This window comes from Oratosquilla oratoria, chromosome 1, assembly GCF_046742065.1.
Source record: "Oratosquilla oratoria isolate Oo_2021 chromosome 1, ASM4674206v1, whole genome shotgun sequence".
Lineage (NCBI taxonomy): Eukaryota > Metazoa > Arthropoda > Malacostraca > Stomatopoda > Squillidae > Oratosquilla > Oratosquilla oratoria.
Window position 1 is genome coordinate 109,955,511 of NC_134777.1, and position 15,000 is coordinate 109,970,510.

A 15,000-nucleotide genomic window follows, 5' to 3' on the forward strand; every position below is an offset into this window, starting at 1 on the left:
GGAGCAAGGATGGCGTGGGTGAGGGAAGGGAAGGGTCGAAAAGGGGTTTCAGACAAGACTAATGTTAAAAATCTTAAGTTTGTATATGGGGTAATTATGGTATTGATGATGATGATGATGATGATGATGATGATGATGATGATGATGATGATGATGATGATGATGATGATGATGATGATGATGATGATGATGATGATGATGATGATGATGATGATGATGATGATGATGAATGATGATGATGATGATGATGATGATGATGATGATGATGATGATGATGATGATGATGATGATGATGATGATGATGATGATGATGATGATGATGATGATGATGATGATGATGATGATGATGATGATGATGATGATGATGATGATGGGTCATCATCACCATTATCACAACGACAAGGAGGAAGAAGAAAAGGAAGAAAATGTGTGGAAGAAGAGGAAATGGGGCTAGAGAAGGAATGAGAGGGAAGAAGAGAAGGAGAGGGAAAAGAAGGAAGAGATGAAAGAGGAAGGGAACAAGAAGGAAGAGGAGGAGGAAAAGAAGAAAGAGTAGGAAGATAAAGTAGAGAAGACGGAGAGGAAAGACGAGGAGGCAAAGTGAGAGGAAAAGGGGAAGACGGAGAAGGAGTAATAGATGAAGGAGAAAAAGAAGAAAGAAAAGGAAAAGGAGGAGGAGAAGGAGAAAGAGAAAGAGAAAGAGGAAGAGCAGGAGAAGAAGGAGAAGGAGGAGAAGGAGAAGGAGGAGAAGGATAGGAGGAGGAGAAGAAGAAGGAGAAAGAGAAAGAGAAGGAGAAGCAGAAGGAGAAGGAAAAGGAGAAGGAAAAGATAAATGAAAATGAGAAGGAGAAGAAGGAGGAGAAAGAGAAGGAAAAGGAAGAGGAAAAGGAGGAGGAGGAGGAAGAGGAGGAGGAGGAAAGGGAGGAGGAGGAAGAGGAAGAGGAGGAAGACAAGGAGGAGGAAGAGGAAGAGGAGGAAGAAGAGGAGGAGGAAGAGGAGGAGGAGGAAGAGGAGGAGGAGGAAGAGGAGGAGGAGGAAGAGGAGGAGGAGGAAGAGGAAGAGGAGGAAGAGGAGGAGGAGGAAGAGGAGGAGGAGGAAGAGGAGGAGGAGGAAGAGGAGGAGGAGGAAGAGGAGGAGGAGGAAGAGGAGGAGGAGGAAGAGGAGGTGGAGGAAGAGGAGGAGGAGGAAGAGGAGGAGGAGGAAGAGGAGGTGGAGGAAGAGGAGGAGGAGGAAGAGGAGGAGGAGGAAGAGGAGGAGGAGGAAGAGGAGGAGGAGGAAGAGGAGGAGGAGGAAGAGGAGGAAGAGGAAGAGGAGGAGGAGGAAGAGCTGACGGATTGAAAAGGATATGGAAGGGTGATCGGAGGGCTTGAAGGGATCTGGAAGGTAAGAGGAGATGCGAAAGAATGGAGGAAAGGCTTGAAGGATGAGAAGGTATGGAGCCGGAGGGGGCAAGAGCCCAGGAAACATTTTTATGGAGAAATTGGGAGAACTTTCGTGGTGGAGAGTGGAGGAGACCAAAAAGGATGGAGGGGAGAGGAGAGGAGAGGAGAGAGGAAAGAAGAAAAGGTTGGAGGACAAGAGAGTTATGGGAAAGGATTGGAAGACAACAGAGGGAAGAGGAGGAGAGGAAAAGATAGGAGACGAAGAAAGAGGGGAATAGAAAGAAGGTGAGGGATGGGGAGTGGATGGGGGGAGTGGAGAGGATGGAGGGGAGTAGAGAGGATGGAAGGGGAGAGGAGAGGGGAGAGGAAAGAAGAAAAGGTTGGAGGATAAGAGAGATATGGGAAAGGATTTGAAGACAAAAGAGGGAAGGGGAGGAGAGAAAAAGAGAGGAGACGAAGAAAGAGGGGAAGAGAAAGAAGGTGAGGGAAGGGGAGTGGATGGAGAGAGGGAAAGGGGAGAGGAAAGAAGAAAAGGTTGGAGGATAAGAGAGATATGGGAAAAGATTGGAAGACAACGGAGGGAAGGGGAGGAGAGGAAAAGATAGGAGACAAAGAAAGAGGGGAATAGGAAGAAGGTGATGGATGGGAAGTGGATGGGGGGAGTGGAGAGTGGAGGAGACCAAAGATGATGGAGGGGAGAGGATGAAAGGGAGAGGAAAGAAGAAAAGGTTGGAGGATGAGAGAGATATGAGAAAGGATTGGAAGACAACGGAGGGAAGGGGAGGAGAGAAAAAGAGAGAATACAAAGAAAGAGGGAAATAGAAAGAATGTGAGGGATGGGAAGTGGATGGGGGGAGTGGAGAGGAGAGGGGAGTAGAGAAAGAAGGAAGGGAGAAAAGTGAGGAAAGGGAAAGAGAGATTGTATTAAGATGGTGAAGGTTGGGAAATGTATAGGATGAGAGGAAAATGAATTGTTAGCAGGGAGGATAGATAGATTGGTATATATATATATGTATATATATATAAATATATATATATATATATATATATATACATACATACATACATACATACATACATACATACATACATACATACATACATACATACATACATACATACATACATACGTACATACATGAATACACACATACATACATGCATACATACACATACATACATACATTACATACATACATACATACATACATGCATACATTACATACATACATACTTGCATACATACATGCATACATTACATACATACATGCATACATTACATACATACATACATACATACATACATACATACATACATACATACGTACATACATACTTACATACATACATACATACATACATACATACATACATACATACATACATACATACATACATACATACATACATACATAAATACATACATACATTCATACATACATACATACATACATACATACATACATACATACATACATACATACATACATACATACATACATACATACATACATACATACATACATACATACATACATACATACATACATACATACATACATACATACATAGGGGAGACACAGAAAGAAGGAGAGAGGGGATGGGCGGCTTGAACAGAAAATGGGTTACCTGAGGAAAAGAAAATGGGAAGAAGGAAGAAATTATGGAACGGGAAAGCAGGATCAGGAGCGGTGATGGCACATAAGGAGGAGAGAGGAGGTAGGAAGGAAAAGAGGAGGAAGAGAGGGAAGAAGATGAGGAGGCAGGAGGACGAGAAGGAGAATGAGGAAGAGAGGAAGGGAAAGGGAAACGACAACAGAGGAATGAGGAGAGGAAGGAAGAGGAGGACGAGAAGGAAAATGAGGAAGAGAAGGAGGAAAAGGAAAAAACAGAGGAATGAGGAGAGCAAGTAAGATGAGTACGAGAAGGAGAATGAGGAAGAGAGGAAGGGAAAGGGAAACGACAACAGAGGAATGAGGAGAGGAAGGAAGAGGAGGACGAGAAGGAAAATGAGGAAGAGAAGGAGGAAAAGGAAAAAACAGAGGAATGAGGAGAGCAAGGAAGAGGAGGACGAGAAGGAGAATGGGAAAGAAAAGAAGGAAAAGAAAAAACAACAATAACAGAGGAATGAGAAGAGCAAGGAAGAGGAGGACGAGGAGGAGAATGAGGAAGAGAAGAAGGAAAAAACTGGGGGTGAGGAGAGTAAGAGGAGGACGAGAAGGGGAATGAGGAAGAGAAAAAAAACAGGGGAATGAGGAGAGTAAGGAGAAGGAAGAAAGAGGAGGAGAATGAGGAAGAGAAGAAGGAAAAAAACAGAGAAAGGAGGAGAGCAAGGAAGAGAAGAACGAGAAGGAGAATGAGGAAGAGAAGAAGAAGAAAACAAGAACATAGGAATGAGGAGAGCAAGGAAGAGGAGGACGAGGAGGAAAAACGGTAAGGGTCAGAGAATGAGGAGATTTTGGGTGAGTGGAAGTTGGGAAGAGAAGATGAAGTACGAGAGGAAGGAGACGAATAGAGAGCACAGACAAGATGAAAGAAGAGAAAGAGCAGGAGAAGGGTGAGAAGTAAAAAAAGAGTAAGAAAGAGGAGGAAGAAAGATGAGTTGAAGAAGTGAGAGAAACAAGAGGAAGGGTGATAGAGATCTTGAGAAATGAGGAATGAAAGGAAGATAAAGAGGAAGAAGAAAGAGGAGTTGAAGAAGAAAGAGAAATAAGAAGAAGGGTGATAGAGGTGTTAAGAAATGAGGAATGAAAGGAAGATGAGGATGAAGAAAAAATAATGAGAACGAATAAGAAGAGGAAAAGGAGAAGGACAAGGAGGATGAAAGCGTAGATGAAGAGGAAGAAGAGGAAGAGGAGCAGGAGGAAGAGAAGAAAGAGGGTGATAGAAGTCTTGAGAAATGAGAAATGAAAGGAAGATGAGGATGAAGAAAAAATAATGAGAACGAATAAGAAGAGAAAAAGGAGAAGGACAAGGAGGATGAAAGTGCGGATGAAGAGGAAGAAGAAGAGGAAGAGGAGCAGGAGGAAGAGAAGAAAGAGGGTGATAGAGGTCTTGGGAAATGAGGAATAAAAGGAAGATAAAGACGAAGAAAAAAAATAAGGAGGATGAATCAGAAGAGGAGGAAAAGGAGAAGGACAAGGAGGACGAAAGCGTAGATGAAGAGGAAGAAGAGGAAGAGGAGCAGGAGGAAGAGAAGAAAGAGGGTGATAGAGGTCTTGGGAAATGAGGAATAAAAGGAAGATAAAGACGAAGAAAAAAAATAAGGAGGATGAATCAGAAGAAAAGGAAAAGAAGAATGAGGAATGAAAGGAAGATAAAAATTAAGAAAAAAATAAGGAGGATGAATAAGAAGAGGAGGAAAAGGAGAAGGACAAGGAGGATGAAAGCGTAGATGAAGAGGAAGAAGAAGAGGAAGAGGAGCAGGAGGAAGAGAAGAAAGAGAAAAAAGATAAAATAGAGGTAATAGCTGAGCGAGGCTGTTAGCCAGGAGACTTATGGCAAACAATAGAGAAAACGACAGAGGGCGAATTGAAATACGGAAGGAAGAGGATGGAGAAGGAGGAGGAGGAGGAGGAGGAGAAGGAGGAAGAGGAGAATGAGGAGGAGGAGGTGAACGAAGGGGAAGAGAAGGAAAAGGAGGAGGAAGGAGAGAAAGTGGAGGAGGAGGAGGAGGAGGAGAAGGAGGAAGGTCATGGAATGGGAAGAGTAGTAATAGAAGTGGTAGGAGGAGAAGAAGGAGGAGGAGAAGGAGGAGGAGGAGGAGGAGGAGGAGGTGAACGAAGGGGAAGAGAAGGAAAAGGATGAGGAAGGAGAGAAAGTGGAGGAGGAGGAAGGGAGGTCATGGAATGGGAAGAGTAGTAATAGAAGTGGTAGAAGGAGGAGAAGGAGGAGAAGGAATGAAAGGAGGAGAACGAGGAGCAGGTGAAAGAAGGGGAAGAGAAGGAAAAGGATGAAGGAGAACAAGTGGAGGAAAGGAGGTCATGGAATGGGAGAGGAAATAATAGAAGTGGTAGGAGAAGAAAGAGATGGAGGAGAAGGAGAAGGAAGAGGAGGGGAGAAGAGGGGGAGAGGGAAGAGAAAGAATAGAAGAAGTAGAAGGAGGAGGAGGAGGAGGAGGAGGAGAAAATATATGGAAGACGAAGAAGGAGAAGGAGGAGCAGAAAGAGAAGGAGGAGGAATAGAAGAAAGAGGAGTAGAAGGAAAAGAAGGAGGAGGAGGAGGAGGAGGAGGAGGAGGAGGAGGAGGAGGAGGAGATGGAGGAGGAGGAGGAGGAGAAAATATAAAGAAGACGGGGAAGGAGAAGGAGGAGGAGGAGAGGGAATAGAAGAAAAAGGAATAGAAGAAAAGAAAAGAAGGAGGAGGAGGGAAAAGAAGGAAGAGGAGGAGGAGGAGAAAATATAAGGAAGATGGGGAAGGAGAAGGAGAGACAGGAAGAGGAGGAGGAGGAGAGGTAGGAGAGGGAATAGAAGAAAGAGGAGCAGAAGGAAAAGAAGAAGGAGGAGGAAGAGGATATGCAAGAAAATGAAGAAGAAAAGGAGAAGTTGAGAAGATTGAGGTCAGGAGTTGATGTGGAAGAAGAAAAGGAGCAAAGAAGGAGGAGGAGAAGGAGAAGGAGGAGGAAGAGGATATGCAGGAAAATGAAGAAGAAAAGGAGGAGATGAGAAGATTGAGGTCAGGAGGAATGTGGAATAAGAAGGAGGAGGAGAGGAGGACGAGGAGAAGGAGGAGAAGAGGAGGACGAGGAAGAGGAGAGAGAGTTGGGTGAGAGATTCTGCCTATTGGCTGCGGAGGGAACAGAGTTAAGAGAAAGAACTACAGAAAGAAGAATTACAAGGAAGAAAGCGAGAGGAAGCGAAGAAGAAATAAGACGAATAATGGATAACGATGGTGTGATAAAGAAAAGAACAAATGAAAATAGAATAACTTGAGTAAATATGACGATGCTGAGATAGGAATGGATAGGGCATAGATACATACACACACGCGCGCGCACATACATGCACACACCTACACACACACACGCGCACGCACATACACACATACACACACACACACACACACACACACACACACACACACACACACACACACACACACACACACACACACACACACACACACACACACACACACACACACACACACACACACACACACACACACACACACACACACACACACGCACATATATATATATATATATATATATATATATATATATATATATATATATATATTTATATATATATATATATAAAATGAAGGACAAGGAAATGGAGGAGGAAGAGGAGGAGGAAGAAGAAGAGGGTGAAGGAGATGAGGGAAAGGAGAAGGAGGGAGAAGTGATCGTAAAAAGGAAATGAAGATCATTTCAGGAGCAAAGTTTATTGTTTATTATCTATTATTTATTCATAGTTACAATATTCAGTAAAATAATGGTGATAAAATGAAGGACAAGGAAATGAAGGAGGAAGAGGAGGAGGAAGAAGAAGAAGAGGGTGAAGGAGATGAGGGAAAGGGAGAAGGAGGGAGAAGTCATCGTAAAAAGGAAATGAGGAGTGTCTCAGGGGCAAAGTAGGGCAAACGAAATGAGGCGGAAAGGGCAAGAAGAGCACAGCTATAGGGAAAGGGGAAAGGGGAAAGGGGAAAGGGGAAAGGGGGAGGGTGAAGGAAGGTAAAGGGAAAGGAACGGCAAAAGGGGAGGGGAGATGGGAGAGGGGAAAGGGGAGAGGGGAGAGGGGAGATGGGAGAGGGGAGAGGGGAGAGGGGAGAGGGGAGAGGGGAGAGGGGAGAGGGGAGATGGGAGAGGGGAGAGGGGAGAGGGGAGAGGGGAGAGGGGAGAGGGGAGATGGGGGATGGGAGAGGGGAGAGGGGAGATGGGAGAGGGGAGATGGGAAAGGGGAGAGGGGAGAGGGTGAAGGGGAGAGGGGAGAGGGAAGAGGGGAGATGGGAGATGGGAGATGGGAGAGGGGGAGAGGAGGGAGGGGAGAGGGGAAAGGGGGGAGGGTGAAGGAAGGTGAGGGGAAAGGAACGGCAGAAGGGGAGGGGAGATGGGAGATGGGAGAGGGGAGAGGGAGATGGGAGAGGGGAAATGGAGAGAGGAGAGATGGGAGAGGGGAGAGGGGAGAGGGGAGAGGGAAATGGGAGAGGGGAAATGGGGAGAGGAGAGATGGGAGAGGGGAGAGGAAAGAAGGGAGATGGGGAGATGGGAGATGGGAGAAGGGAGAGGGGAGATGGGAGAGGGGAGATTGGATAGGGGAGAGGAGGGAGGGGAGAGGGGAGAGGGGAGGGGTTGAAAGAGAAGTGGGGGAAGGGAAGAAAAGGGAAGGGAGAGAAAGGGGAGAAGGGAGGGAGAGTTTGGAGGGGGACTGGAGAAGGAGAAAGGTCGATATTGAGGGAGAACAAAAGGGAAATAGAGGGTGAGGGAGAAGTGGAAAGGGAGAGAGAGAGAGAGAGAGAGAGAGAGAGAGAGAGAGAGAGAGAGAGAGAGAAAGAGAGGAGGGAGAGAGAGAGAGAGGAGGGAGAGAGAGAGGAGGGAGAAAGAGAGAGAGAGAGAGAGAGAGAGAGATAGATGAGGGAGAGGAGAGAGAGAGAGAGAGAGAGGAGAGAGAGAGAGAGAGAGAGAGAGAGAGGATAATGGGTGAAGGTAGGGAGTAGAGAGTAAGGAGAGAAGTTGAGGGAAACGTGAAGACACACACACACACACACACACACACACACACACACACACACACACACACACACACACACACACACACACACACACACACACACACACACACACACACACACACACACACACACACACGCACACACACACACACACACACACACACACACACACACACACACACACACACACACACACACACACACACACACACACACACACACACACACACACACACACACACACACACACACACACACACACACTAGAGAGAGAGAGAGAGAGAGAGAGAGAGAGAGAGAGAGAGAGAGAGAGAGAGAGAGAGAGAGAGAGAGAGAGAGAGAGAGAGAGAGAGAGAGAGAGAGAGAGAGAGAGAGAGAGAGAGAGAGAGAGAGAGAGAGAGAGAGAGAGAGAGAGAGAGAGAGAGAGAGAGAGAGAGAGAGAAATTTGGAGTGGGAAAGAGAAAGAAACAATGAGCTGAATTTAGGGTCGGGAGACAGAATGAATGAAATATCTTAATTTTCGATATTATTACAAACCTAACCCTGTTCTGGACACTGAATTCGTCTTTAGATTAAGCTCTTGATCTCAATAGCAGAAAGACCAGAAGTAAGTTCCGACAAGGAACGGAAGAAAAAAGGAATGAAGAACGGATGATAGCAGAGTATCTATTGTAGACAAGGGAAGAGGAAAACATTAATAGGCTACGGCAGATCACTGGAATAGTGAAAGGAGAGGAAAGAGAAGAGAAGGAAACTAGAGGAGAGGGGAGGGAAAGAGAGGGGAGGGAAAGAGAGTGGTGAGGAAAGGAATGAGGGGACTAGGGTGAGAAGATTCGAGGGGAGAAGAGTGGAGATGAGAGAAGGTAAGGGGAGGGAAGGAGAGGGGAGGGGAGGAGAGGGGAGGGAAGGAGAGGGAGGGAAAGAGAGGGGTGAGGTAAGGAATGAGGGGACTAGGGTGAGAAGATTCGAGGGGAGAAGAGTGGAGATGAGAGAATGAAAGTGTCGGGAAGGAGAGGAGAGGGGAGGAGAGGGGAGGGAAGTAGAGGGGAGCGACAGAGAGTGAAGAGGAAAGGAAGGAGGGGACTGTGGGGAGAAGATTCGAGGGGAGAAGAGTGGAGATGAGAGAAGGAGAGGGGGAGGGAAGGAGAGGGGAGGGGAGGAGAGGGGAGGGAAGGAGAGGGAGGGAAAGAGAGGGGTGAGGAAAGGAATGAGGGGACTAGGGTGTGAGAAGATTCGAGGGGAGAAGAGTGGAGATGAAAGAAGGAGAGGGGAGGGAAGGAGAGGGGAGGGGAGGATAGGGGAGGGAAGAAGAGGAGAGGGAAAGAGAGGGGTGAGGAAAGGAATGAGGGGACTAGGGTGAGAAGATTCGAGGGGAGAAGAGTGGAGATGAGAGAAGGAGAGGGGAGGGAAGGAGAGGGGAGGGGAGGAGAGGGGAGGGAAGGAGAGGGAGGGAAAGTGAGTGGTGCGGAAAGGATTGAGTGGACTAGGGTGAGAAGATTCGAGGGGAGAAGAGTGGAGATGAGAGAAGGAGAGGGGAGGGAAGGAGAGGGAGGGGAGGAGAGGGGAGGAAGGAGAGGGAGGGAAAGAGAGGGGTGAGGAAAGGAATGAGGGGACTAGGGTGAGAAGATTCGAGGGGAGAAGAGTGGAGATGAGAGAAGGTAAGGGGAGGGAAGGAGAGGGGAGGGAAGGAGAGGGGAGGGAAGGAGAGGGGAGGGAAAGAGAGTGGTGAGGAAAGGAATGAGGGGACTAGGGTGAGAAGATTCGAGGGGAGAAGAGTGGAGATGAGAGAAGGAGAGGGGAGGGAAGGAGAGGGGAGGGAAGGAGAGGGGAGGGAAGGAGAGGGGAGGGAAGGAGAGGGGAGGGAAGGAGAGGGGAGGGAAGGAGAGGGGAGGGAAGGAGAGGGGAGGGAAGGAGAGGGGAGGGAAGGAGAGGGGAGGGAAGGAGAGGGGAGGGAAGGAGAGGGGAGGGAAGGAGAGGGGAGGTGAGGGGAATAGAGGGGAGTGGAGAAGAGGCAAAGGAGAGAAAGGTATGCGAGGGAGGAGGTGAATAGAAAGTTGAGGTTAGAGGAAGAAAGGAGAGGAAAGAGGAAAGAGAGAGGAGGAGGAAATAGAGAGGAAGAGAGGAGAAGGAGACGGAAGAGAGAATAAGGAAGGGAAAAGGAGGAAAACAGAAGAGGAGGAAAGAGAGAGGGAGAGAGAAGAAAGAAAGAATGAAAAGAAGGAAAATGAAGGGAAAGATTGAAATGGAAAGGAAAGAAAATGGAGGAGAAAATAAGTGAAGGGAAGGAAAGGAAAGGGAAGGGAAGAGAAGAGAAAGAAAAGGAAGGGAAGGAAAGGTAAGGGAAGGGAGGTATTGGAAAGGAATGGGAGACGGGGAACAGAAAGGAAAGGGAAATGGGTAAAATGAATAGAAAAGGAAAGGAAGGGAAACGGGGAACAGAAAGGAAAGGGAAATGGGTAAAGGAATAGAAAAGGAAAGGAAGGGAAAAGAAGTCAAGGCAAGGGAAGAGAGGAGAAAAGGAAAGGGAGGTATGGGAAAGGAATGGGGAGACGGGGAACAGAAAGGAAAGGGAAATGGGTAAAAGGTATAGAAAAGGAAAGAAAGCTAGACGGGGAACAGAAAGGAAAGGAAAATGGGTAAAAGGAATAGAAAAGGAAAGGAAGGAAAAAGAAGTCAAGGCAAGAGAAGAGGGGAGAATAGGAAAGGGAATGAAAGATAAGAAAGGGGAGAAAAGGGAACGAGAGAGATAGGCAGGGGTGAGAGAGAGGAAGGAAAGATAAGGGAAGGCAAATGATGGAGAGTAGGGATAGAGAAATTGATGTGAATGAACGGTAGAGTAAGTCAGGATGATATAAGGAGATCAGCAGAAGGCTTAGGGTAGTGACAAAGTAGACAGATTGAAGGAAATAGAATTTAATTCGAAGTGTGTTGCAAAAGTGACTCCATAAAAAGAGTTGAGTAGAATGAATTTGTGGGAAGGAAGGAAATATGCGAGGAAGAAAGGACATTAAAGAAGTGACCCAAAAAATAAAAAATAAATAATAAATAAATAAATAAATAAATAAATAAATCGATAAATAAATTAATTGATAAATAAATAAGTAAAAATAATCAGGTTGGGGTGGACACATTGAAGGAAAGAGAATTTAATTCAAAGTATATTGCAAAAGTGACTTCATGAAAGGGTTGAATAGAATGAACATGTGAAAAAGAAGAAAATTTGCGAGAAAGAAAAGGGGAGATTAAGGAAGCGACAAAAAAAAAAAAAAAAAACACAAGAATGAGGGGGTTTGGAGGTGGTGATGGAAATTTTAAGAAAAGAAATTGGAAGTTACGGTATATAGAGACGATAGGAAGAAAAATTAAAGAAAAAAGAAAATAAAGATGACAAAGAGTCTGTGAAAAGGAAGAGGGTAAAAAGAAAACATAGGAAAGAAAAAGGTAGATAGGAAAGAAGACAATAGATGAAGACAAGGAAGGTATATAGAGACGATAAGAAGAAAAAAATGAAAGAAAAAAGAAAATAAAGATGACAAAGAGTCTGTGAAAATGAAGGAGGTAAAAAGGAAGTATAGGAAAGAGAAAGGTAGATGGGAAAGAGGAAAATAGATGAAGACAAGGAAGGTATATAGACACGATAGGAAGAAAAAATGAAAGAAAAAAGAAAATAAAGATGACAAAGAGTCTGTGAAAAGGAAGAGGGCAAAAAGGAAACATAGGAAAGAAAAAGGTAGATGGGAAAGAGGACAATAGATGAAGACAAGGAAGGTATATAGAGAAGATAGGAAGAAAAAAAATGAAAGAAAAAAGAAAATAAAGGAAGCATAGGAAAGAGAAAGGTAGATGGGAAAGAGGACAATAGATGAAGATAAGGAAGGTATATAGAGACGATAGGAAGAAGAAAAAATGAAAGAAAAAAAAAGAAAAATGACAAAAAGGCAGTGAAAAGGAAGGAGATAAGAAGGAAACATAGGAAAGATAAAGGTAGATGGGAAAGAAGAACATAGATGAAGACAAGGAAGGTATATAGAAATGATAGGAAGAAAAAAAATGAAAGAAAAAAGAAAATAAATATGACAAAGAGTCTGTGAAAATGAAGGAGGTAAAAAGGAAACATAGGAAAGAAAAAGGTAGATGGGAAAGAGGACAATAGATGAAGACAAGGAAGGTATACAGAGACGATAGGAAGAAAAAATGAAAGAAAAAAGAAAATAAAGATGACAAAGAGTCTGTGAAAAGGAAGAGGGTAAAAAGGAAACATGGGAAAGAGAAAAGTAGATGGGAAAGAGGACAATAGATGAAGACAAGGAAGGTATACAGAGACGATAGGAAGAAAAAATGAAAGAAAAAAGAAAATAAAGATGACAAAGAGTCTTTGAAAAGGAAGAGGGTAAAAAGGAATCATGGGAAAGAAAAAGGTAGATGGAAAAGAGGAAAATAGATGAAGACAAGGAAGGTATATAGACAATAGGAAGAAACAAAATTAAAGAGAAAATAAAATAAGGATGACAAAGATTCTGTGAAAAGGAAGAGGGTAAAAAGGAAACATAGGAAAGAAAAAGGTGGATAGGAAAGAAGACAATAGATGAAGACAAGGAAGGTATACAGAGACGATAGGAAGAAAAAATGAAAGAGAAAATGAAATAAAGATGACAAAGAGTCTGTGAAAAGGAAGAGGGTAAAAAGGAAACATGGGAAAGAGAAAGGCAGATGGGAAAGAGGACCATAAATGAGGACAAGGAAGGTCGAAAGAAAGGAGAAAGGAGGAGAGATGAAAGAGGAAGAGGAAGAAGAAGTAAAGGAAGAGACTGTAGATTTAAATAACAGGTGGAGTAAGGGTACAGAGGATGGCATTGGAGGGGAGAAAAAAGTGTTGGGGAGAAAGACTAGGAAGAAAAAAATTGGAAGCAGAGTCAAAAGGGGAAATAGGAGAGGAGGAGGAAGAGGAGGAGGAGGAGGAGGGGAGGAGGAGGAGGAGGAGGAGTAAGAGGAGGAGGAGGAAGAGGAGGACACGAAGGAGTATCGGAGGGGAGAAAAAAGTGCTGGGGAGAAAGACTAGGAAGAAAAAATTGGAAGCAGAGTCAAAAGGGGAAATAGGAGAGGAGGAGGAAGAGGAGGAAGAGGAGGAGGAGGAGGAGGAGGGGAGGAGTAGGAGTAAGAGGAAGAGGAGGAGGAGGAGGACACGAAGAAAAATATGAAAAAAGAGAAGGATAAAGAGAAAAGGATGATGAAGAAGAGGAGGAGGAAGAGGAGGAGGAGGAGGAGGAGGAGGAGGAGGAGGAGGAGGGGAGGAGTAGGACTATGAGGAGGAGGAGGAGGACACGAAGAAAAATATGAAAAAAGAGAAGGATAAAGAGAAAAGGATGATGAAGAAGAGGAGGAGGAAGAGGAGGAGGAGGAAGAGGAAGAGGAGGAGGAGGAGGAGAGAAGGAGTAAGGGGTAATAGGAGGAGGAGGAGGACACAAAGAAAAATATGAAAAAAGAGAAGGATAAAGAGAAAAGGATGATGAAGAAGAGGAGGAGGAAGAGGAGGAGGAGGAGGAGGAGGAGGAGGAGGGGAGGAGTAGGAGTAAGGGGAGGAGGAGGACATTAAGAAAAATATGAAAAAAGAGAAGGATAAAGAGAAAAGGATGATAAAAAAGAGGAGGAAGAGGAAGAGGAGGAGGACGGGAAGGAGGAGACGAAGAAAAATAAGAAAAATATTAAAAAAGAAGAAGATAAAGAGGAAAGGATGATGAAGAGGATGAGGATGAGGATGAGGATGAGGATGAGGATAAGGAAGAGGATGAGGATGAGAATAAGGAAGATGATGAAGATGAGGTTGAGGATCAGGATGAGGATGAGGATCAGGATCAGGATCAGGATCAGGAAGAGGATGACGTTGAGGATGAGGATGAGGATGAGGATGAGGATGAGGATGAAGATAAGGAAGAGGATGAGGATGAGGATGAGGATGAGGATGAGGATGAGGATGAGGATGAGGATGAGGATGAGGATGAGGTTGAGGATGAGGATAAGGAAGAGGATGAGGATAAGGAAGAGGAATAGAAGGAGGAAGACACGGAAAAGGAATAGAAGTGCAAGAATGGGAGGAGTTGGAGAAGAAGATGGATAGGAAGAAGAAGGGAAGGAAAAGGAGTGGTAAGGAGAACAAGAGGTAAAGGAAGGGAAAGAGATTTACGTGGAGGAAACTGAAGAAAAAGTTAAAGGAAGAAAGAAGAAGAAGGAGGAGCAGGAGGAGGAGAAGGAGGAGGAGGAGGAGGAGGAGAAGGAGGAGGAGGAGGAGGAGGAGGAGGAGGAGGAGGAGCAGGAGGAGGAGGAGGAGGAGGAGGAGCACAAGGAGGAGGAGGAGGAGGAGTAGGAGGAGGAGCAGGAGGAGGAGCAGGAGGAGAATCAGGAGCAGGTGGAGGAGGAGGAGGAGGAGGAGGAGGAGGAAGAGGAGAGGAGGAGGAGGAGGAGGAGGAGGAGGAGGAGGAGAAGGGGGAGCAGCAGGAGGAGGAGCGGGAGGAGGAGCAGGAAGAGGAGTAGGGGGGTGAGGAAAGGGGAAGAGAAGGGGAGAAGGGGGCTGGAAAGGGGGCTGGAAAGGGGGCTGGAAAGGGGGCTGGAAAGGGGGCTGCACTAGAGGTAAATTAGTCCGGGTGGCAGAACGTGGGAAACGGCGCGTGAAGGAGGAAAAGAGGGGTAGGAGGAGAGAGAGCAGCACAGCGTGGGTGGGAGGGAGGGGGTGGGGGCGGGGGGGGAGAGAAGAGGTGGCAAGGGGAAGCGTGAGAGGAAGGGGTGAAAAAAAGGGGGAACAAGGTAAAGCATCGTAGAAAGCTGGCTAGGAAGGAGGAAGGCGTGGAAGGCGAGGTGAGGGTAAAAAGGAAGGGGAAAAGGGGGAAGGAAAGGGGGAAGGGGGGGAGGAAGGGGATGACCAGGGGGTGGGGAGGGGAAGGGTAGGCGA